Genomic DNA, 14,273 nt, shown 5'->3' with positions numbered 1-14,273 from the left:
TGTCAATGAGCAGTAATATTTTGCAAGGAATCTCTTTTTTGGGCAGTAGGTCTCAACAGCGGGCTTCAAATATTCAGTAAACCATGTTGTAAACAGGTGTGCTGTCATCCAGGCTTTGTTGTTCCATTTATAGAGCACAGGCAGAGTAGATTCGGCATAATTCTTAAGGGCCCTAGGATTTTTGGAATGGTGAATGAGCATTGGCTTCAATTTAAAGTCAGTGACTGCATTAGCCCCTAGCAAGAGAGTCAGCCTGTCTTTTTTTTTTTTTTAAGATTTATTTATTATTTATTTATTTTTGGCTGTGTCAGGTCTTAGTTGTGGCATGTGTGATCTTTGTTGAGGCATGTGGGCTCTTCATTGTGGTGTGCGGGCTTCTCTCTAGTTGTGGTGTGCAGGTTTTTCTCTCTCTAGTTGTGGCATGCAGGCTTCTCTCTAGTGGTGGCGTGTGGGTTTTCTCTCTCTAGTTGTGGCGCACAGGCTCCAGGGCACATGGGCTCTGTAGTTGTGGTGCACGGGCCCCAGAGCACGTGGGCTCTGTAGTTTGGAGCACACAGGCTCTAGCTGATGCATGGGAGCTCAGTAGTTGCGGCATGTGGGCTTAGTTGCCCCACAGCATGTGGGATCTTAGTTCCCTGACCAGAGATTGAACCCCCATCCCCTGCGTTGTAAGGTGGATTCTTTACCACTGGACCACCAGGGAAGTCCTCAGCCTATCTTTTGAAGCTTTGAAGTCAGGCACTGACTTTTCCTCTCTAGCTATGAAAGTCTTAGGTGGCATCTTCTTTCAATATAAGGCTATTTCATCTGCATTGAAAATCTGGTGTTTAGTGTAGCCATCTTCATGAATTATCTTAGCTAGATCTTCTGTATAACTTGCTGCAGCTTCTATATCAGCACTTGCTGCTTTACCTTGTACTTTTACATTATGGAGAAGGCTTCTTTCCTTAAACCTCATGAACTTCTGCTAGCCTCAGACTTTTCTTCTGCAGCTTCCTCACCTCTCTCAACCTTCATAGAATTGAGAGTTAGGGGCTTGATCTGGATTAGGCTTTGACTTAAGGGAATGTTTTGGCTGGTTTGATCTTCTATCCAGACCGCTAAAACTTTCTCCATATCAGCAGTAGGGGTACTTTGCTTTTTTAGCATTTATGTGTTCATGAAGTAGCACATTTAATTTCCTTCAAGAACTTTTCCTTTGCATTCGCAACTTGGCTAACCGTTTGGTGCAAGAGGCCTAGCTTTTGGCCTCTCTCAGCTTTCGACATGCCTTCCTCGATAAGCTTAATAATTTCGGGCTTTTGCTTTAAAGTGAGAGATGTGCGACTCTTCCTTTCAGTTAAACACTTGGAGGTCATTGTAGGGTTATTAGTTGGCCTAATTTCAACATGGTTGTGTCTCAGGGAATAGGGATGCCCGAGGAGAGGGAGAGGGACGGGGGAACTGCTGGTCAGTGGAGCAATCGGAACACACACATTTTTTGATTAAGTACACTGTCTTATATGGGTGCAGTTTGTGGTGCCCCAAAACAATTACAATAGTAACATCAAAGATCACTGATCACAGTGATAATAGTGAAAAAGTTGAAGATGTTATGAGAATTACCAAAACGTGACACAGAGACATGAAGTGAGCAAATGCTGTTGGAAAAATGGCACCAACAGACTTGCTCGTTGCAGGATTGCCACAAACCTTCAATTTATAAAAAGCACAATATCTTCTAAGCACAATAAAGCAAAGTGCAATAAAATGAGGCATGCCTGTATTCATTTCTCCTCTCATGCCCTCACTTCCCTCCTTACCCAGCTTAGGTGCTATGGTCAGTCTCTCCTTTGCTTGTCTCTCTGTGTCCTGTTTACTGGCATGACTCTGGCTCTATGTCCACTTTGGACCTGAGTTCAGTTGAATGGAGAACACAAAACTATGCTGAATGGCATTACTTTGAATTTATGTCCACAAATTTCAAGTGTATCCTCTTCTCTATTTAGCAATCCTTCATCATTTGCTTAATACTTCTGACTCTCTGAGGCAACAGTTTTATACCTTCACCTGTACCTCAGACCTCCAACTCCCATCCCCAATTCTCCCCTCAGCTGATTCCTTCACTTCATTTTTCATTGGTGAAATAGAAACAATGAGAGTAAATGACCTCATCTCCCCCAGCAAATCTGCACTGACTCTGTTTCTGCACCCGCTGTCTTGGTCCAGCTTCCAGTACTCTACATGAACTATATGGAACCCTGTAGTAGCTCCCTATCGTCCTCAGAATAAATCCAGTCTCTCTGCCATAGCCTCAAGGCCCTTCAAGATTGGGCTCATGCTTGTCTTTCTCACCATGTCTACTATGACTCTCTTTTTTTGTCCCTGAGTTCTGGTCACACTGGTTTTCTTGCTGTTCTTCGTGTATGTCAAGCTTATTCTCACCTCAACATCTTTGTGTTTGCTGTTGCTTCTGTCTGGAAGTCCTTTTGCCTAGATATTTCTATGCCTTGCTTCTTCTTCGTTACACTCAGGCTTCTGCTCAAATGTCATCTCCTCAGAGAATCCTTCCTTGACCACTCTGCCCACAATAGTTGTCCTTCTCCCCCATCATTCTCTAACTCCTTACCCTGCTTAATTTTTTTCCACAGGATTTATCACTACCTGACATAATATTATAAATTGGTGTTAATTTGTTTATTATCTGAATATAACTTTATGAGGGTAGGGATTTTGCCTGTCTTTTTTGCTTCTGTATCTTCAGGGCCTAGAACAGTATTTAGCACTCATTATCTATTGATTAAGTATTTGACACATTTTTGATAAATGAATATTGAATAAAGTATAGTGACTATTGTGACAAAGGCTTTTTTTATTTGTCACGCTGTTACTATTCTGAGGCAAGGACGACTCAGTTCTCTCACCACTTTTCTCTATTTGAAAGATTGGGAAACCTTTTGCGCAGTGTCGCATAATATCATTGGGCTTTCGTTTGATATAAACACATCATTTACATATTAATTCTGCCTTTGTTCTTTTCTCATTAGCCCATAACAATTAAAAGAGACCATTACTCTGCCACACTATGGGTTTTTATGATGTCATGTCAAAGTCTCCATTAATTAAATAACTTAATAAATTAAAGCCTTATTCGATGACAGTATCTTTCAATTGCGAATCATCTCCACTAAAGAGCACAATGGCAGACGTGGGACAATTTTAGCATTAGGACATGCCAACCTAACAGCCAGATGTGCTTATTGACACAATGAAAGTTAAAAACTATCACTTTAGGTGATCATTTGGTGCCAGTGACACTGTGAACAGGATAGTCGATGGGGTAAAAAAAAGACAAACTCAGGCACTGCTATTGGAAGGCACAGCTCAATTATCAGATTGTCATTTAGACTCTTTAGAATGTTAATTGGATAAAATCACAAATTAAAAAATAAAGTGTTTGGAACTATAAGACTGTGTCTTCAGGTTTCGGTTCAAGAGAGATTGATGTGCAGGGTAACATTCAAACTTCTTAATTTATAATGCAAGGTCCTCATTTAACTGGAATGTGAATTGGAGTGGAAGATAGTAAGACGAAGGCAGGGAGACCAAGGATACTAATGTAATTATCTAAGGAAGAGATGCTAAGAGATGGGGTTGGGAAGAAGAGATGTAGGAAAGGAGGAGAAAAGATGAAAGCTGCATCATATGGAAGTAAAAAAAAAATGGGGGAGAGTGACGTACAGCAACATCAGAGGTAGATGACAAATGGATTCTTTTATATTCATGTTACAGGTAAAGACATAGAGTAGTGGACTGGCCGCCTGAATTTGGAAATTTTTGTGTGTTACTTGTGTAAGGATTAATTAATTACCTTATAGCTTTAAGAGAGTATGGTTTGCTAATGTGTCTAAGTGACTTATTGAGAATAGCTAAATTATGAGCCTAAGCTAGATAAAGTCATGCCTTCTGTGGTGTGTAGACTTGGTACATTTGGATAATCCTTGACTTTTGGGAAAGTGTAAATCAATCTCATGGTTGAAATAAAGCCAAATACACCAGGAATCACAACAAACATAAAGAAGATTCATTCTATGTGTCAATAGACACAGATTTTTAAGTTGCATGGGGAAGAAGAAACAGTTACACTCTCTTTACACACTGTTTATAAGGAATACCCCTATTAAGAATAATGGCATGGGAAGATTGAAAGAAGATAGATGGAAATTGATATAATATACCATGCAAATACCTTTCAAAAGAAGGCTGGTGACACTGTATTAATATCAGACAAAATGTACTTTAAAAAATGTTATTATAGATAAAGAAAGTCATTATTTAATGATAAAAGAACAATTCACCAGAAAGATATATTAATCCTGAACCTGCATTATTACCTAGTCACATCATTTCAAAAATATATAAAGTAAAAATTGACCATATCACCATGAGATATTGAGAACATAGGTAATCATGATTGGGAGGGTTTTTAAAAATATTTATTTATTTATTTATTTAATTTATTTGGCTTTGCCGGGTCTCAGTTGCACCAGGTGGGCTCCTTAGTTGTGGCTCACGGGCTCCTTAGTTGCGGCTCGTGGGCTCCTTAGTTGTGGCTCGCGGGCTCCTTAGTTGCGGCTTGCCGGCTCCTTAGTTTCAGCATGTGGGCTCCTTAATTGTGTCAGGTGGGCTCCTTAGTTGCGGCTTGAGGGCTCCTTAGTTGCAGCACATGGGTTCCTTAGTTGTGGCAGGCTGGCTCCTTAGTTGCGGCAGGTGGGCTCCTTAGTTGTGGCATGCAAACTTTTAGTTGCAGCATGCATGCGGGACCTAGTTCCCTGACCAGGGTTCAAACCTGACCTGCATTGGGAGCTCAGAGTCTTAACCACTGTGCCACCAGGGAAGTCCCCATAATTGGGAGTTTTAAACATTTTCTCTGAAACACTGAAAAATCAAATAAACTAAACAAATTAGAAAGGATAAAGAAGATTTAAATAACATAACTGATTAGCTTGATTGAATAGACATACATAGAACTCTGAACTCCTGAATTCCACTACCAGAGAATATACACACATTGAAAGCCTTACCACTGATTGCTAAAAATTATATTTCCTCTTATCTCGGAAGAAAAAATATTAGGAGACCAAAAACTTTATACATTTGGAAACAAGATCATACTTCTAAATCTTGTCAAAGAAAAGTGATGATAGAAATTAGTTGATACTCTATTTTAAATCTTGTGGGTTACAATTAAAGAGGTACATAAAGGAAAATTTATAGATTAAAATGCATATATTTGAAATGAAGGAGGACTGATAATTAGTGAGTTAAGCATTCAACCAAAAAATTATAAATAAGATAGCAGAGTAAACCAAAATAAAGCAAAGGGAGAAGATAATACGAAGTACTGCAAAAAGAAATGAAATAGAATACAAAGGAATAGCAGAGAAGATCGACAAAGCAAAGGATGATTCCTTGAAAGACTAACTAAACACATCTGGCAAACTTGATCAGCTACAGAGACAAAGGCAGAAGGAAGGAAAGAGAGTAAGAGTGACAGAGAGAACACAAATAGTATTAGAAATGAAAAGAGGGACCTAATATATGTATAATAGAGAATAAAAGGTCAAAAGAATGTACTATGAGTAACTTCATGGTAATATATTTAAACATACATTTTAATAAATAGGGGTGCCCAATACATTTATGATACACACATTCTAAGCTCATGTCACAACAGGAGACTGAGAAACATGATTTCTAACTGAGTTTGAATAAATGAATGGAAGAGAAAAATCATTCACTCATATGAAACGTATTTATGGACATCTGCTATGTACTGGGAATTGTGCTGGTGCTACTTTATATTTTCATGAGGGGGATGGACATTAAACAAATCATTACAAAAACAGATATTTACAGTTGAGGTAAGTGCAGTATAGGAAAGTTTAGAGCATTTAACAGGGAACTTAATCTTATTTGGGCAAAGGGCAGATTAGCAAAGGTTTCCTGAAGAAGTGACATTTAATCTGGGACTTAAATAGTGGGTAGGAGTTACCCAAGCTAGAAGGGGTTACAGGGTCCAAAGACATAGATCATAGAGTGGATGGTTGGAAAGGTGTGGAAATCGGTTTCAGCAGTTGCCTTTGGAATATGGTAAGGATTTATACAAGCCAAATACATTAAATTCACATGTCTAAGTAGAGCACAAACATATTTCCCCTTCTTAATAGCTTTATGTAGATGCTTAAGAATGTAATCTGTAAAGAAAGTATTAAAACAAGGATGGGAAGGAAATAAACCAGCTTCATTCAGAGTAGTGGTTGCTTCTAGAGAAAGGAGAGCAGAGGAGGCTTCTGCATCCATCCCTTGTTAATGGTGATTCCCTTCCTGAAAGGGAGGATAAAGTAAGCCACAATCATGAGTGTGCTAATTTCTTTAAGTGTTGGCCTTATCTGAAATGGAGACCTCAATTATAAAACATCAGGCAGAAAATCACAGAAGAGAAACTTAGAGATGCTATTCTGAAGGGAGCAGTGGTTTAGACAGTACTACTCAAAATGTGAAGAGGGAGGTCAGACACTGAGAGTAAGGATTTAGGACTGCCTTGTCCAGCACAGTAGCCACATGTGGCTATTGAGTACTTGAAATGTGGCCAGTCTGAATTGACATACTGTAAGTGTACAATACACTCTGGATTTCGAGGACAGTATTAAAAAAGAATGTAAAATATTTCAATAATATTTTTTATTGAAGTATAGATGATTTACAATATTAGTTTCAAGTGTACAACATAGTAATTCAATATTTTTATAGAGTTTACTTCACTTAAAATTATTATAAAATATTGGCTATATTCCCTGTGCTGTGCAATATATCATTATAGCTTATTTATTTTATACATAGTAGTTTTTGCCTCTTAATACCCTACCCCTTTTATGCCCCTCCCTGCTCTGGTAACTGGTAGTTTGTTCTCTATATCTGTGAGTCTGTTTCTGTTTTGTTTTATTCATTTGGTTGTTTTACTGGGTTGGCCAAAAAGTTCATTTAGGTCTTTCCACAAGAGTGTATGGAAAAATCTGAATGAACTTTCTGGCCAACCCAATATTTTTTAGATTCCATGTAGAAGTGGTAACATATAGTATTTGTCATCAACAATATTTTTATATTGATTATATTATATGATATGATAAGATTGTGGATATATTGGGCTACATTAACATATTATTAAAATTAATATCACCTGTTTCTTTTTACAGTTTTTAACATGGCTACTAGAAAGTTTAAAATTAAACATGTGGCTGACATTTTATTTCTGTTGGACAGTGCAAGTTTAGAAACTTTTATAGCAATTTGGCATTGCCACAATATCCAAGTGTATGTCTCATCAGCCCACAACATATTGGAAAGGAATAATACAGTCAACTAGTATTTCATCACAGATAATTAGTGAAGCACTGCTTGAAACCATTCATATCTTCCAAAGTGTTTAGACACTATGCTTACTATAGGAAGATACGTATATTGTCAATTTCTCAGAGGTCTGTGAAATAGTCCAAGGAGGCAACTCTTAAATTGATGTGGCCTTCTGAGTATGAAAAAAGTGGTTGATAAAGATGTTATCATATAACCCTTCAGATTTGCTTGTATTTATTTTCAATTGCATAACTTGTATATTGGAGTTGGACAGAATATAATAAAAACTGTGGTAAATAATACATTTTTAAAAGTCCAATTGAAAGACCAGTTTGGCATCAACTAGTTTTTTTTTTTGAGAATTGAAAAAACAGGGAGTGGGGAAGCTCATATCTCAAATTAGTTACATTGCAGCATTGATAATATACTTATGTAATTGTCTTCCTTAGATTTTGTTCTATAAAATTGACTTATTTTTCATCAGAATGGGCTAGTTAACATTGGACTTGGAATTGGCACAGGTGAGCTTGTGATTTACAGGGCAATTTTTCTCATCAAAACCTGGGCAGAACCATTTATTTTAAAACCAATATTTATTTTACAATGGGAAGGTGGAGCAGATTAAAGGAGCATAAAACCATGATAAATCACCCAATCTTTATCCCATAGAAAATCTTTTAAATGGCTCTTTAAAGTAATGGCAGTAAAACCGGCTCATAGAGTTTGTATTTGGATGGCTTTCTAGCATATGGTATAGTCATGTAGATTAAAATCTAATTAACGAGGAATTTGTAAATATTCAGACGTGGTCTGTGTGATTCTTTTTCAGTGAAAAGTTAAATGTGTTCTTTCCGTAGCCAAGTTTCTGAGTCTTGCTCATGAGTAAAGGGAATCCAGCCTCAAATTTTTAGCTGTTGGAGATCAAAGGCCAAAGAAATGAAATATCTTTTAGTCTTTTTATTTAATAATCAATTTTTATATTAAATGTTTAAGAACATGTTTATCTATGTTTACTATAGATTATTATACAAGAAAGGAATTTTTATAACATCTTGTTTGATTTGGTTCCCATTTATATCTTAGGTTACAGTAATTTCTATGGTTAAAAATAATGGAGTTAAATTTCTCTAATAGTATTCTTTAACACTATTCTAATGATAAGTGGACTTGTATAGAACCTTTGGACTGATTAAAAAATGCTAAAGAGTAGAAAACATTTGAAATGGATGAGATCTGCTTGTAATCATGGTGAATTTTACAAATGGGGAGTCTGTGTCCTGTGGATGTTCCATGTGGGTGTTCTGTCTCTACCTAACTGAAGACTCCAGGTCAGCAGTTGGCAAACTTTTTTGTAAAGAATCAGAGACTAAATATTGTAGGCTTGTTGGGTCCATATTCCAACTATTCAACTCTACTGTTATTGGGTGAAAGCCGCTGTAAGTAATATATAAATGAATGGGTGTGTGCACACTCTCTGACCCAACAATTCTATGTCTAGCAATGTTCCCTAAGGAAATAATCAGAGGCTTTGGCAAAGAAGCATGTACAAGAGTATCTGTCATGATATTACTTTATGACATGGAAAGCTATTTATGGGCCCTGGTTAATTAAAAGAAAAGCAGCAAAACAATGTAATATGTGATCCTACTTTGATATAATGTATGTACAAACCCATATATTAGGTTGGATCATGTGAAATTGATGTTAAATGGCTGTTTTTTTATCTGCAAAATGGAAGTTTTATATGGTCAGCCTAAGAAAGAGACTGAAAGATTATCCACCTGTAATTTCTTAGGTGGAAGAAATAGAATAATTTTTATTCTACTCTTTTTCATATGTTCATTTGTTACAAGGAATATATTTTACTTCACAGTGAGAAAATGATGCAGGTTTTTTAGGACAAAAGAAGGATTTTGCCATTCAAATTGTGGGTACGTTGCAATGGAAATGCAGAAGGCATGTGCATGTAGTCCTCTCTGGAGGAGATGTGTCTCCTGTGAGGAACTAGGAGCTTTGTTTTGTTGGCAAGGCCATTCCTGTTATGGCAGTGGATACAGGGAGCTGCAGCCAGCGCACGTTGTGTATTTTCTCCCATTGGTTGACTCCATTCTCCTTGATGCCATTTAACATTCAATTCATCAAATGAGCTCCTCTTGTTCAGATTGCTTTCACATCAAATTGCTGTCTGATTAGGATTTGGCTTTGCATGGAGGACATCTTCAGGAAGGGAACGTTCTGGTCATTCTCATGTCTGTGCGGCAGTTGTATTACAAATTGTAGACTTATACTTCGATATTTTGGGTTCATGTTGCTGGACTCGTGAGCTTTGTTTAATGAAGTCCACCTCCTGAGAGAGGGATTCTGTCTTGTGTGCTGAGAACTCCAAGGCCCAGGATGCCAAAACCTAGTGAAGGAACTTCCTAAGGTATAGATGACCTTCAGTTGGGTCTCTGGGGAGGGAGCCTGCTGCCCTTCCTCAGATGGCATTCTATATTTCTGCACAGTAAGTTGCTTGAGTCTTTTCTTATTTGAAACTTTGCCCCTTTCCAGCTCTCAAGTTCTGCACTTCTTCAATTTTTCTCTCTTCAGCCCTTGCTGGCTCCGTTTTCCTCACTGTTTCTTGTCACCAGGCAGAAACACAGTGGGGAGAGACTGGTACACAAGAGACGTTTTGCTGCTGGTATTTAACTTTCTCCTGAAGTTTTTGTTGGTTGACATTGATTTCTAGTGCAAAGGGCGCTCAGCTTTGGAGCAGACCTGTAGAGAAATAGAGTCCCTCAGGCCTGCTGTGAGGCTAGAATCCCCTTGTCCCAGCAACAGGGATTGGCATTTGTGTGGGACAGTGGGACATGCCCCTGATGCCGGGAACTTCTTGCAGTGACAATCAGCGTGAAGAAAAGCGGTGAACCATTTCTCCACCTGAGGGAGGCAGACATTTTGTGAGCTCACATGTTTTTCTCATCAGACTCTGAAAGGGCGTTTTACTGTATTTTGATACAATGTTCAAACTATACATTAGGGGTAATTTCTGCCTTATTTGGAGCACCAGTCAGAATGATCTTATCTCCATCAGAGGACATGAAGAGGCCTCTATATCTGACACTACTTTGTTAAAGAGAAAATATTTTCCCAGGAGGCAAAAGTTACTGGCTAAATACAGCCCCAAATCAAAGATCTTTTCTACCAAGAACTCTTATGTCAGCTTTCTTTTTCATAAATTAATGTGGATCTGTGGAATTTACATTTCCTACAAATTGTTTACCCATTTTCCCTTTTCATAAGGTGAGAAAAGATCCTAATTCAAGATACATTCTGTCACTTTGGAGGCTGATTGGGGATGAGAGTTTTTTTGTATTCAAAGAAATCCCCAAAACAATTGGTAAAACTGCTTGTAGAATTTGATGTTACACATGTTGAGGAAGATTTAAGTCTGAAAATTTAAAAGACTTCAATTCACAAAGTGTTGATTGCATCATTTTGCTTAGTAGTACAGTTAAGTCATTTTTAAAAAGTCAAGTGAATACGTTTTGGCCTCATCAATGAAATGTACCAAGAACCATAAAGTAGTGAAATGGTGTTAAGAAAAACAACATTTCATTTTTTTCTTTGTATTCTTTGTATTGAAAAAAGTGAAAATTACCCTCTTTCCCTTTGAGTTCATGCTACAAAAGCTTATAAATTTTATGTTGGGTATTCAGATGTTTATGTGAGGGGAGCTCAATTTATAAATCTGAATGCTAACAATATGACGATTAATTTTAGAAAATTGTCAGTCAGCAGACATGCTGGGCCTAGAATAAGATGATTCATTTGCTATATAGGCAATATTGTATGTTATAAAAAATCAGGGGATAGTCACATAGAAAGGGGGAAAATGAATGGATCAATAATTTAATTTAGCTCTGACCTGGCTGAGTTCTATAGCATGGTTCATAATTTTTCAATGAATGACCCTTAACATTTTACATATAGTGCCTCAGTTTTGTATTGATCTTCCCTAATGTATTCTTCATGTCAAAGAAGGAATAAAAACAAACAAAACACACTGTTTAACAAAAACACATTGTGTCGCCTGCAAATGTTAACCAAAATATGACAACATATTGGCATTATTTATTCTGTTTTCAGAACTACTTTTTTCCTGGCTAATTAAAAAATTTAGAAGAGAAATGGGTAGTAAGTGAATGATAACTTGAAGGGCAAGTTCATGGAGTTCTCTCTTAGTTAAAAGATTCTTAGCCCCTCTGCATTACTTAATTGCTTATTAAAAGTGGAACCCCTGATGTACTATGTGTAGTGTGTATTTATTCCATGGAAAATTATTAATTTTTAATTGAACTAAGTGAGTGCTTGGACAAGGGACCCTAGCTATCAATCAGGAAGCAAGTGATTGACTGATGTTCATGTTCATTAATTATTCAAGGAAGTTCAATTTTAAGGTCTATAACAGTAGAAGAAAGTTTTTATGAGTGAGTGTGTTTGTGCTGGTACATTTTAGTACTGTATTTATTTGTTCATTTAACAAATATTTAGTATGTGCTATGTGCCATGCAGTGATGAGTCAGTGATGAGCAAGCCCATGGGCCCCTGTACTCACAAAGCTTCCAGGGCAGTACGTAAAACAGAGGTATATCAGTGCTGTTTAGGAGACTCAGTTTTGCTTGACTCCCCTCTATGTAAAGAAAATGATTCTTCTCTGCACAAATTTCCTGAGTCTCCTGGAAATTCAAGCTATCAAGTTCTAATTACCATCTGAGACAATATTTTCTTTAGAATGATAGAATCATAGTTTCTAAGAGCTGAAAGAGACCTGCGAAGTTGTCTGGCACTGGACCCTTTTGTTCTCCGGCCTCAGCCTGGGCCTGTCCAATGTCAGGAGGGGGAAGTGTACTCATTCATGGGGTCATTTCTGGAATGTGTGGATTATTTCAAAGTTCTTCCAAATAATGAACTGAAGCTTATTTCCCTGCAAAATCTCTTTATCGATTCCAGTTTTGTGTCTTGAACAAAATCATCACATCTTATTTACCTATTATTTGGAGTATGTATCACAGTTTTCCATATATTTCTGTGATCTTTTTATTATGAACATGTTATCCCTGTTAGATGCATGTATCCTGACAACAGAATTGTGTCTGGTTTTGCTCACTGCTATTTTCACTAGCACTGTCATAAACTAGGCAATGAGTGAAGGAAGGAATGTTTTATCTTATTCCAAAAGGGCTTCAGGGAAGAATACATAGATTTAAACCATACATCTTAGTCCATTAACTATTTGACAACTATCATGGTTCTTTTACTTCAGTTTTTCTCATCCTTAGGTTCAGATTCTCCTTCCTAACTTTCTTTACATGTGACATGGTGTCCAGCCAATTATACTGAAGTTATCTCCTTCCTAATGCCTCCCACCTTGTTAATATAAAAAGAAAGTGCTGGTCTCACCAGGAGGTTTGGGAAAGGCTTCACAGACGAGGTGCGGATTGACCTGTGCTGAGTCTTGAAGAATGAGGAAGTGTTCTCCATGTCAGTGAGACCAGAAAGGGCACTTTTAAGGTACACTGAGAACAGTGGTACCAGAATGTTCACCCACCTTGCAGATTTCCATTAGGTCACCTAACTTCCTAGTTAGATCCTCTTTGGGGAATTTTTGCTCTTTTCTTTCCATCTTCCTCATGAACTTCAGTATTCTTTCACCTTGATCACTTCCTTACCACTACCGCAAAGCTGCAAAGCTCGAGGCAGAGCTGCCCAAGGTTTAGAGCTTACGTGGGGGAGTTAGTCTGTATTCAAATCCGGGTTCAACCCATATTTTGCATGGCCTTCGGTGAGGTAGGTACTTCTTTGAGATTTAGCGTTTTCTTCTTTAAAATGGAAAAAATAATAATACCTTATAAAATAATTGAGAGAATTATCAGGTAAATTATATGTGAAGTGCCTGACCTGTAACTGTTATTCCCCACCTCCCTCCCTGGGAAACTCCTGCTGTAGTTCACTTCTGCTGGTATAGCTATTGGTCCAGAGGCCCCAGCACATGCACGTGGCTCAGACATATTTTCCACAGAAACCCATCAGGTGTTAATAGTGACAGAGCTATTTCAGTTTCTTTCAGGTCCTCAGTCCAATGGATTTACATCTTCACCTTTATTTCTCTCATCCTCCAGGCTCCTGGGGTCCAGTAATCTTTTAGTTTTTTTTGGTAGGACTGTAAAGGCATCAGATTTGACACATTTTCCTCTGATTTCTCTCCTTTCGGGTCTCCATTTCTCCTGGTATAACAAGAGCCTGGATTTCTCTGATCTCATCTCTCTCAGCTTCATCTGGGTAATCAACATACTCATTTCATTCTGGTCAAGATTTCTCTCAATAGGTTTATTGCAGATGGCTGCAGCTGCGATCAGTGTTTACAATCTGATGACAAGTTGGAGATTAAGGCTTGTCATCACTATTTAATTAACCTCAAATTAAGCGCTTTCCGGTCCCATTCCATGCCCTTCCACAAGCCCAGGAGAGCTTCTAAAACAGTGCTTGGAGTCTTGATAGATTCGGGGTCACATCACTGGAAAGCAGGGGCTTATTTAGCTGTGACTCTGAAGAGCAACACTATTTGATCCTTAAGTCACTTGCCCGAGGGCTGAAGCTAGGTAGCTATTCAAAGTCTCTATAAAGAGAGGGGAAGAAAGGAGAGCATTTTTCTAATTCTAGGAAGCAGGTAGTCTGTGAACTGCAGAGACGATGAGACAAAAAGCATTCCAGAGACAGAAAAAAAACCTCTGTTCTTAATATTTAAAAACAACTTTGTTTTTGTATCACAGAAGTAGTATATGTCAACAGCAAAATTATACATGGTAATTGTAAAAGGATGGAGAAACGAAAGAAGAAAG

General features: G+C 37.8%; 1 protein-coding gene across 4 annotated transcripts in view; it reads left to right on the top strand.

Annotated features, from left to right (window-relative positions):
- Window positions 1-14,273, top strand: part of FHIT (fragile histidine triad diadenosine triphosphatase) — a 1,436,343-nt gene that overhangs the window by 301,133 nt on the left and 1,120,937 nt on the right. The window lies entirely within an intron of this gene.

This window comes from Aethalodelphis obliquidens, unplaced genomic scaffold, assembly GCF_003676395.1.
Source record: "Aethalodelphis obliquidens isolate GAN/ISIS:26980383/991018 unplaced genomic scaffold, ASM367639v1 scaffold22, whole genome shotgun sequence".
In the NCBI taxonomy this organism is placed as follows: domain Eukaryota; kingdom Metazoa; phylum Chordata; class Mammalia; order Artiodactyla; family Delphinidae; genus Aethalodelphis; species Aethalodelphis obliquidens.
Note: the sequence above shows the minus strand (reverse complement) of the source record. Positions and strands in the feature narration are given on the sequence as shown.